We start from the raw sequence: 15963 nt of genomic DNA, 5'->3' as shown, positions 1-15963 counted from the left end.
GACACGATGGTCGGAGTTCTTAGCCACCTATGACTACCAGTTAAGACATCAACCGGGGAAAGCCATTCCCCATGCTGACGCCTTAAGCCGTTCGCCATTACCTGAGTTCCTAGACGACCCAGCTCCTACACTATCCACGCTACAAATTGAGATGCTTCCCTCACCTCCACTAACTGCACAGGATATCGCATTAGAAACAAAAAAAGACCCTTGTTTGGCGCGGGTCCTCAGCTGGGTGGAGAGGGGATGGCCAGAAATCGAACCCAACGACACGTTCAAACCCTTCAAAAACAGACAAACAGAACTTTTCTCCCAAAAAGGATGCGTGTTATGGGGAGACCGAGTAGTCATTCCAGAAAAACTACAAAAGAAAGTCCTGAAATTGCTGCATGATGGACACCCGGGCATCGTACGAATGAAAGCACTGGCAAGAAGCTACGCCTGGTGGCCAGGTATGGACAGACAAATCAAAGCCTGGGTTGCCACCTGTAGCAAATGCCAAGAAACACGTTCGGCTCCACCAAAAGCACAACCAACGGAATGGGAAACGCCCAGGGGTCCATGGTCCCGTATCCACATCGATTTTGCGGGAGCTACAAAAGGACATACTTTTCTAATAACAGTAGACGCCTACTCGAACTGGCTCGAGGTGAACAAGATGAAGACCACCACCACAGAAGCGGTCATCAAAAAATTGAACAGACAGTTTGCAACGCACGGGTTACCAGATGTCTTGGTTTCTGACAATGGCCCGCAATTTACCGCCTTGGCGTTTGAACAATACCTAGCGGACCGGGGGATACGCCACGCCTTGACATCACCTGCTCACCCAGCAGCCAATGGCAGGGCTGAACGAATGGTTCAGTTCACTAAAAAAACCTTACACAAAATGGACCAAGGAAACATCCATGACAAAGTCACCAGGATGCTCCTCCTCCAACATATTACACCAAACAGCACCACAAACAAAAGCCCAGCTGAACTCCTGATGGGCAGGAAACTTATATCACATCTGGACCGCCTACACCCTGCCTACACCCCAGAAAAGCCCCTGGGTTCCAGCAGCAAACATTGCACATTTAAGGTAGGAGACCTCGTATTCGCAAAGAACTTTACAGGTGACCCATTGTGGGTCCCTGCCAAAATAACACAAATTACGGGCCCCCGTTCCTACCGATTAGAAACCACAGATGGAAGATTGTGGAAACGCCACATCGACCAGCTGCGTTCAAGATTGACAACTACCCCCTCCACGAACCCTGAACTCGAAACCAGAGGGGGAAGGGAAACCGAGGGTTTTGAAAACGAACTAACACCTGGTCCAGGACACGCAACCCCACAGTCCGCACAACAAAGCCCAGCATATTCACCAGCTGAAGAGGAGCCGTGGCAGATGGTCATCTCTCCAGGCAACAGCAGCCGAACGGGGTCAGCAAGTCCAGAGGATCCAGACTACAGGAATGAAGGAAGCATTGAAGGTATCCCCGAGTCACCTCCAAGGATACCCAGCATAGAAGCCAGGTCACCTTTACAGCTGAACACAGTAAGCAGTCCACCAGAACCAGAATCCGAGCAAAGACAGGTTGAACAACGCAAATCAGGTAGACAGGTGCGAAGGCCTGCCTACCTGCACAAATACATCACCCCACCCCTGAGACGAAACCTAGAGGGGAGGGTGTTCCAACTAGCAGGCTCGTAAGCCTGCAAACCTGACTGGCCCTTTCCACAGCAGGCTCGTAATCCTGCATATTTGATTGGTCTGTGAACAGCGGGTCGTGATTGGTCGTTCCGGACTGATCCGATTGGCTAGTTAACGGGCTGCCGCGATTGGACGCTCCAAGCGTGGCAAACTTAAATCATTGGACGCTTTGACAGCAGCGAGCTCTATAAAAGGAGCTGCTGCTGCCAGACTCATTGCGCTGTTTTCTGAAGTCACTAATAAAGAGTTGGAGTCACTATTCGATGTCTCGTCTCCGTTATTGCGCCCACTCTTCAGGACAGAACCAATGTATGTATGTATGTATCTAATTTATATAGCTGCCCATCTCACCCCAAATTCTGCTTGCTAGGAATTTTGAGAATTTTAGTCTCAGTATACATGAAAGACATTAGGAGAATGGAAATTTAGCAAAACACTACACTTGAATATGACAACTGACTAGAAAGCGGAACCTGAGTTTCCAACTATTGCATAATACTTGTTCCCAAGAGAAATAACTTGTAAACATAAATACTTCATTAATTGATAAAAGGAAGGACTTTTGCTTTTTAAAACAGAAATTAATGTATTTTGGAAAAAAACTCAAACTAAACTCTAGCTTCAGTTCAATTATCAATGTTTAAAAATGCAAATTATCTACTAATTAGCCTGATTAAAATTGAGTTTACAGTCTTAATGGTTATAATTATCACAATAATGCAGATATAGTGGAACTTCATAACTTCTGTGGCTTATAATAGAAGATAGCATATTAATAATGGTTCTATCACAATAATGCAGATACAGTGCAACTTCATAAATTCTGTGGCTTATAATAGAAGATAGCATATTAATAATGGTTCCTTTAGAAATTAGACTAGGTTGTGTTTCATAAGTTTCTGCTGGTGACATTTATTTTAAATGTAAAGTGCAACTGAGTTATGAACCATTTACAAAATAAGAAATTGAAATCTTTTTCAGATAATCTAAGTCTTTACATTAAACAATGATACTTTGACATTATTACAAAATGCTCCATAATCAATTCTCATTCATTAAAAATGTGCAGATTCTCCGACAATAAACATGCTGTTCTCATGGAGACAGAAATGCAACTGGATGAAATTTATTGCTATGATCCTTTTGATTCCTATCCATTTTAGACTGCTGGAGTTTTTGAAAAATGATTATATAGCTAAAGAAAGATATATTGGGGCTGAGTAATAAGGATTAAAAGGGAATGAGGGAAGAGCCTACTATGATTTAAACTTAAACAACTGCTTCATATACAGAGAAAGCAGCTTGCAATAAATGTAGATCCTGAGCTAATAATTTTTTTTCATTCAATTCAATTTCTTCATATTCTTTTCCAAGCCTTTGTTAGTTTTAATATCATTTAGTCTGTTAGTTTAATGGACGAATGGATTGTGAAGGTGTTTGAGTTTGCAGAAATTTTTAAATTGACCAGTTTCATTAAGGAGGGAGCTACAACTTTTATAAAAGTTTATAAAAGTTTTTATAAAACTTTTTAAAGTATGGACTTCTTGCTAAAAATGCATAAAAATGAATTGATGATTTTGGGATTTATTGTTTAAAAAGGTTTGTTTATAGAAACAACAGAACTATAACATGCAATATGGAAGAGTGGAGATGGTAATTGCTGTTTCCAACTGCTGTGAAGAAAATAGGAAATAGCTTCTTTAGATATGTGTTTTCCTTGCTTTTTTGTTATTTTTCACCTTTTCTTTTACCCTTTGTTAAAATCTTTCTTTTTCTTCTATGCTTCTATAGTTTTCAAAAAAATTGTAAAATCTTCCTTTAATAAAAACTTGTTCATAAAAATAATTTATTAATCTAGAGTTTGACTATACATGTTCTTGATTCCATTCTATCATTACACTCTATTTTTTTTTTTTATAAATGCAATATAATTTTCCTTCACTTTGCAGATTTGTTTACTTTTTTATGCTGGTGCTTATCTAAGCAGTGACGTTTTCATGATACATTTTACAATCTTGTAGATGAAACCATTGTTTCTGAAAAACAAAGCATCTTGTCATGGCAGTATTCATGGGGTACTTGAGTATATCTAATGACCACTTATTTCAACTACTGTCACTTATTTCTTTCATTAAGCACAAGTAATTCTTCCTTACACATTTCTAGAGATTCTGCCAGAAGAAAAATAACCCCAAATCCAAATTTCGTAATATCCTATCATCCATTTTATAAATACTTTCCAGTTTCATTCACTATTCCATGAAGCATCTTATCATTTAATTAATTTATAACAACATGACAAGACCTAATAATTTAAATAACAGAATAACAAAGTTGAAAGGGACCTTGTGTCAGCTCCTATAGGAGGTCACTGAAACTGGTTCAATAAAACACTTCACTCACAGTCTTGATGTAGCAATGTGTGCTTATTTTGGCTTCCTCCACCAGCAGCAACAAATGGTAAGTCCAAGTAAAGCCAGCGCTGAGAGCGTCTGCCTCTCAGCGCTGTTTATATTTCCCGTTCACCCCCATTAATTAGCTAACATCCGCCCTTAGCAAAACACCCAACATCTATCTACAGCAATCTCACGCGCTACCACCCAACCCCCCAAATAACACCTTCCCCCTCCCCGAGTGTCATCCTTCCACCCCGATCCATCCGATATCCCCTATGTGGAATGCTGACCAGCCGAAACGAATTCCCAAAGTATTAACCAGCTGGTAAAGGAGAAGAGTGGGAGGCTTTGTGCTTAGAGCTTTGCAAAATGCTGAACAACTGATAAGGCATTTTCCCAGCCGGTCGCACTGAAGGGGGGGGGCAGTTGCGCCTGGCTTCGTCAGCTGTCATCGCTATTGATTTGGGACCTTCAAGGTAGATAGCTCTCCCCCAGCCATAGCGACATGTTGGGCTTCATTCCATCAGCAGCGTTGCTGAAGCCCGACATGCGGCCCCCTCTACCATGTGACTCTCTGAAACAAAAAATAGGAAATAATTATCTTGTATATACAATTTCCCCCTCCCCGCCCACTTTTGTAGGGTATTTCCTATGGAACCGCCGCTGCAACCGGGGAGCGGACACATCCGTACATGGTGTCCATGCTGCATCTAATAGTGGATACCACTTCCAGATAACTAGATATTGCAGGACACCCCGTCGTTGACGTGAATCAAGCATCTTGTCAATTTCATAATGATCATCACGTACTGGTCCCGGCAGAATTGCTCTCAGTTCTTGTCTGGCCATATTAGCCAGTTTTAATAGAGCAACGTGGAATATATGGTGAATTCGTTTAAAACGGGATGGCAGTTGAAGCTTCACTGTTACCGGATTTATGATTCGTAATATTTGAAATGGTCCAATAAATTTTGGTCCTAATTTCTTCTTATTCAAACCCAGGTGTATGTACATGAAGATGGCGACCAAGGCAGCTGCATAGCCACACCGCTGGAAGCCCGAAGGAGAGAAAAGTACCAGTAACTAAATTCAGATACAGGAATAGAGGTAACAAAAGTAACAAAAATACATAGATTAGGTCCTCGGGATCTACAAAGTAGCAGCGTAAGGATTCGGACAGGAGCAACCAGCCAATCTGGAGTGAGGGGATCCTGCCAGGGTCCAGGAATCCCGTTTTAAGCAGCTTTCCTTTGTTGGGGAGATGACGGGCAGCGAAGGAAGAAAAAAGTCGGAGGAGACGCCGCTGCCGCTGCCACTGCTACCGCCTTGCTCAGAAGAGAGAGGGAGGAAAGCTCCAACTGTGGCTTTTTCCCTCGGACTGCTGAGTGAGAATCCGACTTTTCCCAGGAGCTACCCAGCCCAGAGAACGATCACCTTTGGAGCCGGTGAGAGCCCAGAGAACGATCATCTTTAGAGTTGGTGAGATTCATCCCATCCTTACAGGGCGGTAAGCACCGGGAGCTGTGAGTCTGTCTCCAGAAGTTTGCAGCCAGGGTGTGAAGCAGACTGCCTCCTCCCTGCCGCCCCCATTTCCCTCTTCCCTCTCTTCTCCCCGCCAAATTGCTAATCCGGACTCTAGGAGTGATAGAAACAGAGGTATATTGAAGCCGTAAAAATATAAACTGTTTGAATTTACCAGTGCAAGACGTGCCTCTTTCTCTTAAAAGCAACAAACTTTGAAAGTGTATTCAGTTAACTAGGAGGGGCCCAGAAATCTCATTCATCAAGGGAAAACAAAACAAAGAAGAATAGCTGGTTTTCCTCTGTTCTTAGAAGCGAAGCCCTTTCCTTCACTCGGTCAAAAACCCTTGGAACATTGTATTACAACTTCCTGTTTACAGAGCGATAAATCCCTCTCATCCAGCTGCTAGTAAAACAATTAACCCGTTCCTTGCAGACTCTTAATACTACCTCATTACCTCAAAACTTACAACTTTTCTACCTCATCACCTATATCAACGATTAGATAATCAATTTCTACAAAATATTTTATTAATGGTTTAATTGATTTATTGTTTTTAATTGATTAGTGTGATTAGAGTGTTTAGTGCAAATAGTGTGATTACTGACTAGTTTAAAAGATCAAAATTCATGTAATTTAATTGATTAGTAAAATCATTGATTTAGTGAATTTAAACCAACAGTGTGATTAATGATTAGTGTAATTAATTGATTAGTGATTAGAGTAATTAATTGATCAGGCTGATTGTTGCTCAGGAATATTATCTGACTTGAGAGATTACTGCAATTATTGTTTGATGTAATATTGGCTATATAGATTACCCAAAATTGTTCCTTTAATTAATTCAATCAACGTACTATTTTTAACAACCCTACCATGCCAAAAAAAAAAAAAAATATCGTACGCCTATCCACAACCTAAAGAGAAGATAATCCCCACCAATGAACCACAAGACTCCTGCACATGCCTTAAATGCTACAAAAATCTAAAGGACAATGAAAACTCCATCAAATGTTCTCTGTGTAAAAAATACACTCATCATGACTGCTTGGGATTACCTGAGCAAATGATTCAATACCTAGAATCATCCAATGAGTTTCCATATTTCTGCAAATCATGCAGACCCAAACTGGATCTGTCTGTAAGAGTTGATACCATCGAAACCATTGAAACATCCCCTACCATCGAAACCATTAAAACATCCCTCAACACCATAGTAGCATCCCTGGACGCCGTAAAAAGAAAGAATATCCAACCTTGGAAAAAAAAGACACAACGCAAAAACCTGAACATCCAATAGATACAAACCACATCTCTACCCAACAACCACAATCCAATCCAAAACCCAATCCACAAATAAACACAACCCAGACAAATATTGACATCCCAATCCTCATCAAAGAAGCCGTTGAGCGTGAACGGAAACGTCCAAACGCCATCTTATTTGGTCTAGAAGACATCAATGTCAATGATGACATCACAACTGTCCGAAACATCATCAGAGATTATCAAGCATCAACCATCTCCGCTGATGAAATACTTGACATTTCCGCATCGACCGAGAGCTCAAAAATAGAGACGGCTCTGTGGCCCCACGCTTGTGCAGGGTCATTTGCAAAAATGAATCAAGCAAACGTAAATTCATTTATACTATAAACTCACTCGCCAAAACCAACACCAACCATAAGAACCTCCGTTGCCGCCCTGACCTAACCATACAGCAACGTGCCCGCTCCCGTGTACTCCGCATCGAACTCAAAAACCGTCTAGACAATGGAGAGAAGGACCTGTACATTGACTACCATGCTGACTGTATCAAAAGTAACCCACGCAACCCAATACTCAGCTTTTACCCTCAACCACAACCCTACCTCAACCAATCCACCATCACACAAGACTAGGCACGCACGCCCCCAACTACCTCAATTCCAACTACTGCCGGCCTCAAATGCAAACTACTCAATGCAAGAAGCCTCGTGAATAAAATACCTGAATTTCTCATCCTCCTAAATATGGCTAACTTCGACATTATATTTGTCTGTGAAACATGGCTCAATGCATCTCTCCCTGACTCCATTACCACAGTAACAGACTATCATGTTTACCGATCAGATCGTGAAAATCGTCGAGGAGGTGGTGTTGCTATATTCTATAAAAAATCCTTACATCTAAAAAATATCCAAGTTACCCAGGAGCTTGCCCTTCCTGAAACCATCATCTGTGAACTATCCTTAAATATCACAATTCGATTCTTACTTTGTTACAGAGCACCTGATTATGACATCGAACATGTAAACAAGCTAAATACATTACTAACATGGGCTGCATCCTGCCCATACCCTTTTATCCTTCTTGGTGATTTCAATCTACCTCATATTGACTGGACCCTAAATGACTGTACAACTGAAATCATACACACAACCTTCTATAATGCTATTACAAATCTGGGACTGGAACAACTAGTAACCAACAACACTAGACTAAACAACTGCCTTGATCTCATCTTCTGCAATAGTTTGAATTTAATTTACGGAATACAAACTAAAGAACCCTTTTCCAGTAGTGACCACAATATGATTGACTTTTGTCTCAACATACGTCCACACAAAAATCACCACAATGATGTAATCCCCAATTGTAACTTCAAAAAGGCAACTATGATCTTATAGACAACGATCTCTCATCCCTTGATTGGCAATCTCTATTCACTGGATGCAATACTGTTGAAGACCATTACAACATATTTTTACTTGAAGTCAAAAGAGTCATCAAACTATATGTTCCAACAACAACTCCCAAAACAAAACAAAAAAGCAGATTACCCATATCAATAAGGAAACTTCAATCCAAAAAGAGATCACTCTGGCAGAAAAACAAATCTGGTCACGTTGCCAATTTCAAAAACCGATACAAAAATTTATGCCACCAGATAAAGACCGAATGCACCAATTATCACATTAAACAAGAGGAAAACCTTCTAAGCACCAATTCCACCCGTGCTTTTTACAATTTTGTAAACAACAAACTAAAAGACTCAAGGTCCATCCCTCCCTTGATAGGACCTGATGGTAAAGACTGCAATGACGACACCATTAAATCCAACACCTTTAACACATTCTTCGGCTCAGTATTTGTAAACAGCAATGGATCATGCCCAGTATTTCCTAGCCGTACCACAGATAACAACAATGATCTAATACATATCGATTTCACAGAAGACAATGTTGAAAAAATCACTACGCAATCTAAAACCATCTCTATCTATTGGACCGGATGGAATATGTGCCTACTTCTTAAGAAAGCTATCCACTGCCGTAGCCAAACCTCTAAGCATAATCTTTGAAAAATCTTTCAGAACCAGCTCCTTGCCTAACCTATGGTCACAAGCCACAGTCATCCCCATCTTCAAAAAGGGAGACCCAAGCCTAGTTGAAAATTACAGGCCAATCTCCTTATGCTGCGTCACATGTAAAGTCATGGAATCAATTATTAACCAATCCATTATCCTCCACTTAGAGACAAACAACCTACTCTCCAATAAACAATTTGGTTTCAGAAAAAAACTATCCTGTAATCTGCAACTCTTACACTGCAAAAACATATGGACGACACAACTCGACCAGGGCAAAGCAATAGACGCAATCTACATAGACTTCTGTAAAGCCTTTGATTCAGTGGTACACGACAAACTACTCCTAAAAATAAAATCCTATGGTATCTCTGGACAACTGAATAACTGGATAGAAGCATTCCTGTCAAACAGACAACAAATGGTCAAAATCGGGAGCGTCCTATCAAATCCAGTACCTGTCAATAGTGGTGTCCCCCAGGGCAGTGTTCTAGGACCAACTCTCTTCATACTCTACATAAACGACCTCTGCGATCATATTAAGAGCAATTGCGTTCTTTTCGCTGATGATGTAAAGCTGTTCAATACCACAGACAATACTGCTACCCTTCAAAAAGATCTCGACTATGTATCTGAATGGTCAAACAAATGGCAACTTCAAATCTCAACAAATAAATGCTCTGTCTTACATATTGGCAAAAAAAATCAGAAAATAAAATACAAGCTGAATAGTCAAGAACTTGTTGATGACCCAAGCTCTGTAAAGGACCTTGGAATACTCACCTCTAATGATCTAAGTGCTAGAGCCCACTGCAACTACATAGCCAAAAAGGCATTAAGAGTTGTTAACCTAATCCTACGTAGCTTTTTCTCTGGTAATATCACACTACTAACCAGAGCATACAAAACATTTGCTAGACCAATACTCAAATACAGTTCATCAGTCTGGAACCCTCATTACGTATCTGATATTAGCACAATTGAGAAAGTCCAGAAATATTTCACAAGGAGAGTTCTCCACTCTTCTACTCGTTGTAGAATACCTTATGCCACCAGACTTGAAATTCTAGAACTAGAAAACCTTGAATTACGCCGTCTTCGGTCTGACTTAAGCATGGTATATAAAATCATACATTGCAATGTCCTACCTGTCAATGAATACTTCAGCTTCAACCATAACAACACAAGAGCACACAATAGATACAAACTCAAAGTAAACCGCACCAAACTTGATTGCAGGAAATACGACTTCAGCAACAGAGTGGTCAACGTCTGGAATACTCTACCCGACTCTGTAGTCTCTTCCCCAAACCCCAAAAACTTTAACCTTAGACTGTCTACTATTGACCTCACCCCTTCCTAAGAGGTCTGTAGGGGCGTGCATAAAGCGCACCAACGTGCCTACCGTCCCTGTCCTATTGTTTCTCTTATTCTTTTATTTTTCTTATATGTACCCATTTCATGTATTCACAACTATGTATACGCTTATACTTATTATCTTGTAAACAATTGGCAAATCAAATAAATAAATAAATAAATAAATAAATAAATAAATGTATTTTGTGGATAAATAAACCAAATCTCCAATACTATATGGCTTTTGGTTGGCTCATTTCTTGTTACTTTGGATTGCATATGCTTCCTGGGCTTTTTTAAATGCGATTTGCACTGAAACCCATTGTTTCGCTATATTGGTTGCCCACGTAGTGGTATTGGGAGTGTCTTGTGTCTGTGCAGCTTGCGGCCATTCCGGTATGGGTGTAAATTCCATCCCATTAACTATTTGAAAAGGAGAATAACTGGTGCTACTATGAACCATGTTGTTGTATGCGACCTCAGTATATGGCAGTAAAGTTGTCCAATTACTTTGTTGATAATCAACATAACATCGGAGATATTGTTCAATAGCCACATTCGCTCATCCGGCTGCACCATTGGTAGCTGTATGGTAGGCTGTACTTAACCCTTGTGTCGATCCAATTGCATTGAGGAATTCACGCCAAAATTTGGATGTAAACTACACTCCTCTATCAGATATAATCCGTTTGGGTACTCCATGTAATCGATATATTTGTTGTATGAATAATTGTGCTAGTTTTTTAGCCGATGGTATTCCTTTATACAGTATAAAATGTGACTGTTTTGAAAATAAATCGATAACAGTCCATATAACTGTGTACCCGTTATTTTCTGGTAAATCCACTATGAAATCCATTCCAATTTCTTGCCATGGTTTCGTCGGTTCTGATACAGACTGCAATAGACCCGTTCGTTTCCCTATTTTAGTTTTATTCATCATGCAAGTTGGACAGGACTTCACATATGCTTCGATATCCGACCGCATGCCTGGCCACCAAAACTGTTGTTTTGCTAAATGTAAGGATTTCAGGAATCCATAGTGTCCTGCCTGCTTAACATCATGACATCTTTTCAGTACCACTGATCTCAATACATTTGGTACATAAATTTTGTTCCTATGCCAGGCTATACCATCTTTCATTTCGATTTGATTTATGTTATGTGCCAACCAATCATCTTCTGCTAACAATACAGGCAGATCTGGTGCTAGATAGTTCCTGCTTCTCGATGAAATTATCGGTACAAGCGGTTGGATTGTGTCCTCACGTTGGCTACGATACTGTGGAAGTCGGGATAAAGCATCCGCCATGAAGTTTTTCCCTGCTGGGACATGTTTCAATGTGAATCTGCATCTCTTAAAAAATAAAGCCCAATGAACCTGTTTCGGCTACAAACAACGGGGATTTTGGAGGGCTTCCAAAAAATTTTTTTAACAAACTTTATTCAGCTTTTCACATCAAAAACAAAAATATATTTTTAATGGACAACACGTTTCCGGGTCATCACCTTTACATACAAATATGAGAGCAATTATACATGTGGTAAACAAGTAGTGCCATCTTCTTCAAACACTTTGGCCAAATCTTTATAGTAATAAGGGTAGGGGTATACAGTTGATAATTCCTTTGTCAATGCATGTTCAGCAGCCCGCTGTGCTCCATGATGATTAGGTGGATGAGGGCCAATTGCTCGCCTCAATTTCCAATACCCTCCTTCCCATTTTATAGTTGGCTCCCCCTTATCAAGACATAAGGTGAATCTTCCTGAATTTCTTGGATTCATGCTGGTGAATGTGTTCAAAGAGGAAACTATTGCAGTTAAAAAGTAAACAAAGGGGAAAAACTTAAGTGATTGTTTTTCTTTAGTAGGCGAATAGAAGATGCTGTCATTAACTGTGTCAAATGGAAACTGTGATATGAATGCACAAACAGTAATCAAGTGGATTGATCTTTGTAGCTACTTAGCAATGAGCTATTCTGATATAAGACTCTGTCTTCACACCTCTCCCATGATGAGTATAGTCATATCCTACAAGGAAACGTCCTCTTTAGTCTTTGACTTAGTTTATTCTAGAAACTGCTTTACGTTTCTAGTAAAATATCTAATTGCCTGTTAACAAGGACAAAACTGCATCAATAAAACTTTTGAAAGGAATGTGATTTTCTTGGGGAGAGTAATGGCAATATTATTGTAGCATTTACTATGTATTGCATAACCAAACTTTTCTTGATTCAAAACTTTTAACAGAATAAGAGTCGGAAGGGATCTTGGAGGTCTTCTAGTCCAGCGGTTGTCAACCGGTGGGCTGTGGCCCACTGGTGGGCTGTGAGAAAATTTTGGTGGGCTGCAGAGAAATCTCAACCCAGAGCACTCCCCCAAAAGCAATTAATCCAGGCTGCACATAAACACAAGGCTGCGCTGCCCACATGGCCTGTGGGAACCCTCCCTGCCCACTCACTCCTTACCAGTAAACTTGCCTGCTAAATTTCTATTTTTCCTTTTTCTGACCTGTTCTGCTGTGCTGGGAGATTTAGATTAGCTAGGAAGCAGGAAATGGTTGGATTTCTTGCTTTCTAGCTAGTCTTTAGATCTTCGGCCCTGCTTTTAAGTACAGCCGAACCTCCCTTAGGACTGAAGGTTTGCTTGCAAGCAAATTCAGTGCAGACTCACGGCAAGCAAATTTGAGAGACTGGGCTAGCTGATGGCAGATAGATAGATCACTGAATGATTCTGTGAGCAATTCAATCTGCCTGCTTTGTCTGATTTTGGGTAAAAGTTGCTGCTTTTTAAATAAAAAATTCAATATTTACATGCATGGTGTGTTGTGAGTTAATTTTGTGAGTTATTTTATGAGTTTGCAATTGATTTACTGATGAGTGATATTGCAATAAGCTACAAAGAGGAAAAAATCAACCATTGAAGTTCTGGAAAATACAGGGAAATTATGGGGCAGTGGTTAGGATGCAGTACTCCAGACTACTTCTGCTGACTTCCGGCTGTCAGCAGTTGGGCAGTATGAGTCTCACCAGCTCAAGGTTGATTCAGCCTTCAATCCTTCCAAGGTTGGTAAAATGAGGACCCAGATTTTTGAGGACAATATGCTGACACTGTAAATCACTTAGAGAGGGCTGTAAAAGCACTGTGAAGCAGTATATAAGTGTAAATGCTATTCCTATTTCTATGTGGTAGCTAAGAGGTTAGGGGGTTTCAGCCCAGACCCAAATAGAGGATGGGTAGGTCAATGATAGTCAAAGGATCAAACACCATAGAGATTTGTCAATTTGTTGGAATAGAAGAGTTGAGAATTAAAATGAAGGACAAGAAGCAAGGGTACAGAAACTAGATACAAGATAGGGAGTTGTTTCCAGTGAAAAATCATCTGCTGGTGATTATAATATGCTCTTAAATAAGAAAAGATGATTTAGTTTTGGTTACTGAACACCTTTGTTTCACAAAGAGCTGAACTGATCAGCTCTTAGAATTTGCCAAGGCATCCTGGGATTGAGAACTCTGCCAGGATCTGCCTCTTGTCACTCAGCTCTTTTCACAAATGCCCCTGCTGACCTTCTGCTGGGTCAAGCTTAGGTGGCTGACTATCTGCTGACTCTTAAAGCTAATAACTTGATAGCTCACAATGTCCCTTGATAAGGGGTATAGTTCAGTAACATCTAGATTCTGCAGGTCAGCAGATGCCCTGTCCTGAAGTTTATGAAGATGAGCAGCAGTAAGTGCAAGAAGATAACTGTTTCATAAGAGTGCAAAGACAGCTGGTGCTTTCTGTCTATGTAAATGCTTAAAATCAGTCCGTTTGCTGATGCTTTCAAAGGTGAAAGACTTTGGCACCATAGCACATGGCAAAAACTGAAAAAGATAAATCAAGAGACAAGCCTTGATTTTGATTATGTTCATGTAACATGAGGTAGGAAGACCAGGGAGATTACTCCATTCATGTTTCTTCATCACTTTTTGCATTGTCTACTCTCTTTTATTCTTAAAAAGTAGTAATTAAGAAACCACTGCATATGTGTTGGAGGAATGTGTGCATGAGATCAGGATGTAGAAAATGGCTTAGGGAGAGATCCTGCTACAGATTTTACTGTGGGGTTGAACTGAAGTGCCATCCATTTATATTTAAGTTAACAGAAACACTGGCACAATATTTGCTATTTCAATTGCTGATCCCTATCCTAGCCTTACTGTCTCTGTTCCAAGTCATTGCATACAATTGACTTTCTTAGTAAAGTAATGTATGACAAAGCTTAACATATTTTGTACACTTTGATTTTTAAAATAAAATTGTATTAAACAGAATAAAAACTAACAAGAGTTAATACACACTTTGAGACTGTCCTTAAGCAGTGTTGGAATCAGAGGAATGTCCTAGCTTAGCATTTGTTCAGTTAAGGACAACTCAAGTCCATCTCACATCTGAGTCAGAGACGAGATGAGGGCCGTGTCATGGGAGCACAGCAGAAAAAAGATGTAGTTGTGCTCTGGTGATGGGTAAGTGGGAACCCAACCAAATCTTCAGTAGATTCAAGGAATTCAGGAATTCAAGATAGCATTCAGGAGATCTCTTTATTTCCCCCAAGAACCACTCTGTAAGGAAAGTTGAACTGAAGAAGACTGAAAGAAACAAAGTCACCCAGTGAGCTTCTGTGGTTGGTATTGATTGTAACTCTCTTTCCCTTGCTCCTAATTTTATACCATAATCTCTACAGTACACTAGCCTAACAATGGAGGAGTATCCCAGGATATGTGCTGGCTCAGGTAAAAAAGAACTATCTGAAAAGTATAAGAGACTGAAGTTTAAGTTTGGCTAAGTAAGGGTGGTGATACCCTGAAGATCATCTAAATCAGGGGTGTCCAACCTTGGCAACTTTAAGACTTGTGGACTTCAACTCCCAGAGTTCCTCAGCCAGCAAGCTGGCTGAGGAACTCTGGGAGTTGAAGTCTACAAGTCTTAAAGTTGCCAAGGTTGGACACCCCTGATCTAAATGTTTCCAGAAAAATAGCTTGGTGAATTTCTGGAAAACATGCAGATTGAGCTTTTACTATATTGTAGGCAGCCAAGAAGGCAAATTTCAGAAGATTGTCAAAGAAAAATTATCTGGACAAAGAATAAGGCAAAGAATTAGCGATTAACTATGCAGGTTTGTTCTATTCCTTATCTGGCTTGATGACTTGAAACCACTTCCTTCCTTTCATGCTGTTACATGAAACCTAGATACTTTCCATCAATTTTATGATTCAGTCAGTTGGGAGGATGCATTTTGGAGAAACTTCCAAAGTATAGGACATACTGTATGCTAATATAAGGGAACATACAATATTGATAATACCTGACCCTTTTCTTTCTACAAATTGACAGTTATTCCAAAGACAAGTTAATTGTTTTATCTCAAGAACACAAACTGATATCTTAATAATAGGAAACATTTAGTCAAGTTAAAAAAACCAACAACCCAGATTTAAGAGAGACTCCTCAAGATCAAAAGAATAATTTTTGCTGATTTACAGCCCTCAGTACTTCCATCCAATAGGTAATGGATCTCTGAATCATACTCATGATTAATAACAATGGGGGCATTGAAATCTTAATAGTGTGCCCCACCAGTAGAGTTAGACCTTCTTATGT

This window comes from Notechis scutatus, chromosome 3 (assembly GCF_049901735.1).
Source record: "Notechis scutatus isolate UNSWTSFEM ecotype Mainland chromosome 3, rNotScu1.2, whole genome shotgun sequence".
NCBI classification, from domain to species: domain Eukaryota; kingdom Metazoa; phylum Chordata; class Lepidosauria; order Squamata; family Elapidae; genus Notechis; species Notechis scutatus.
Note: the sequence above shows the minus strand (reverse complement) of the source record.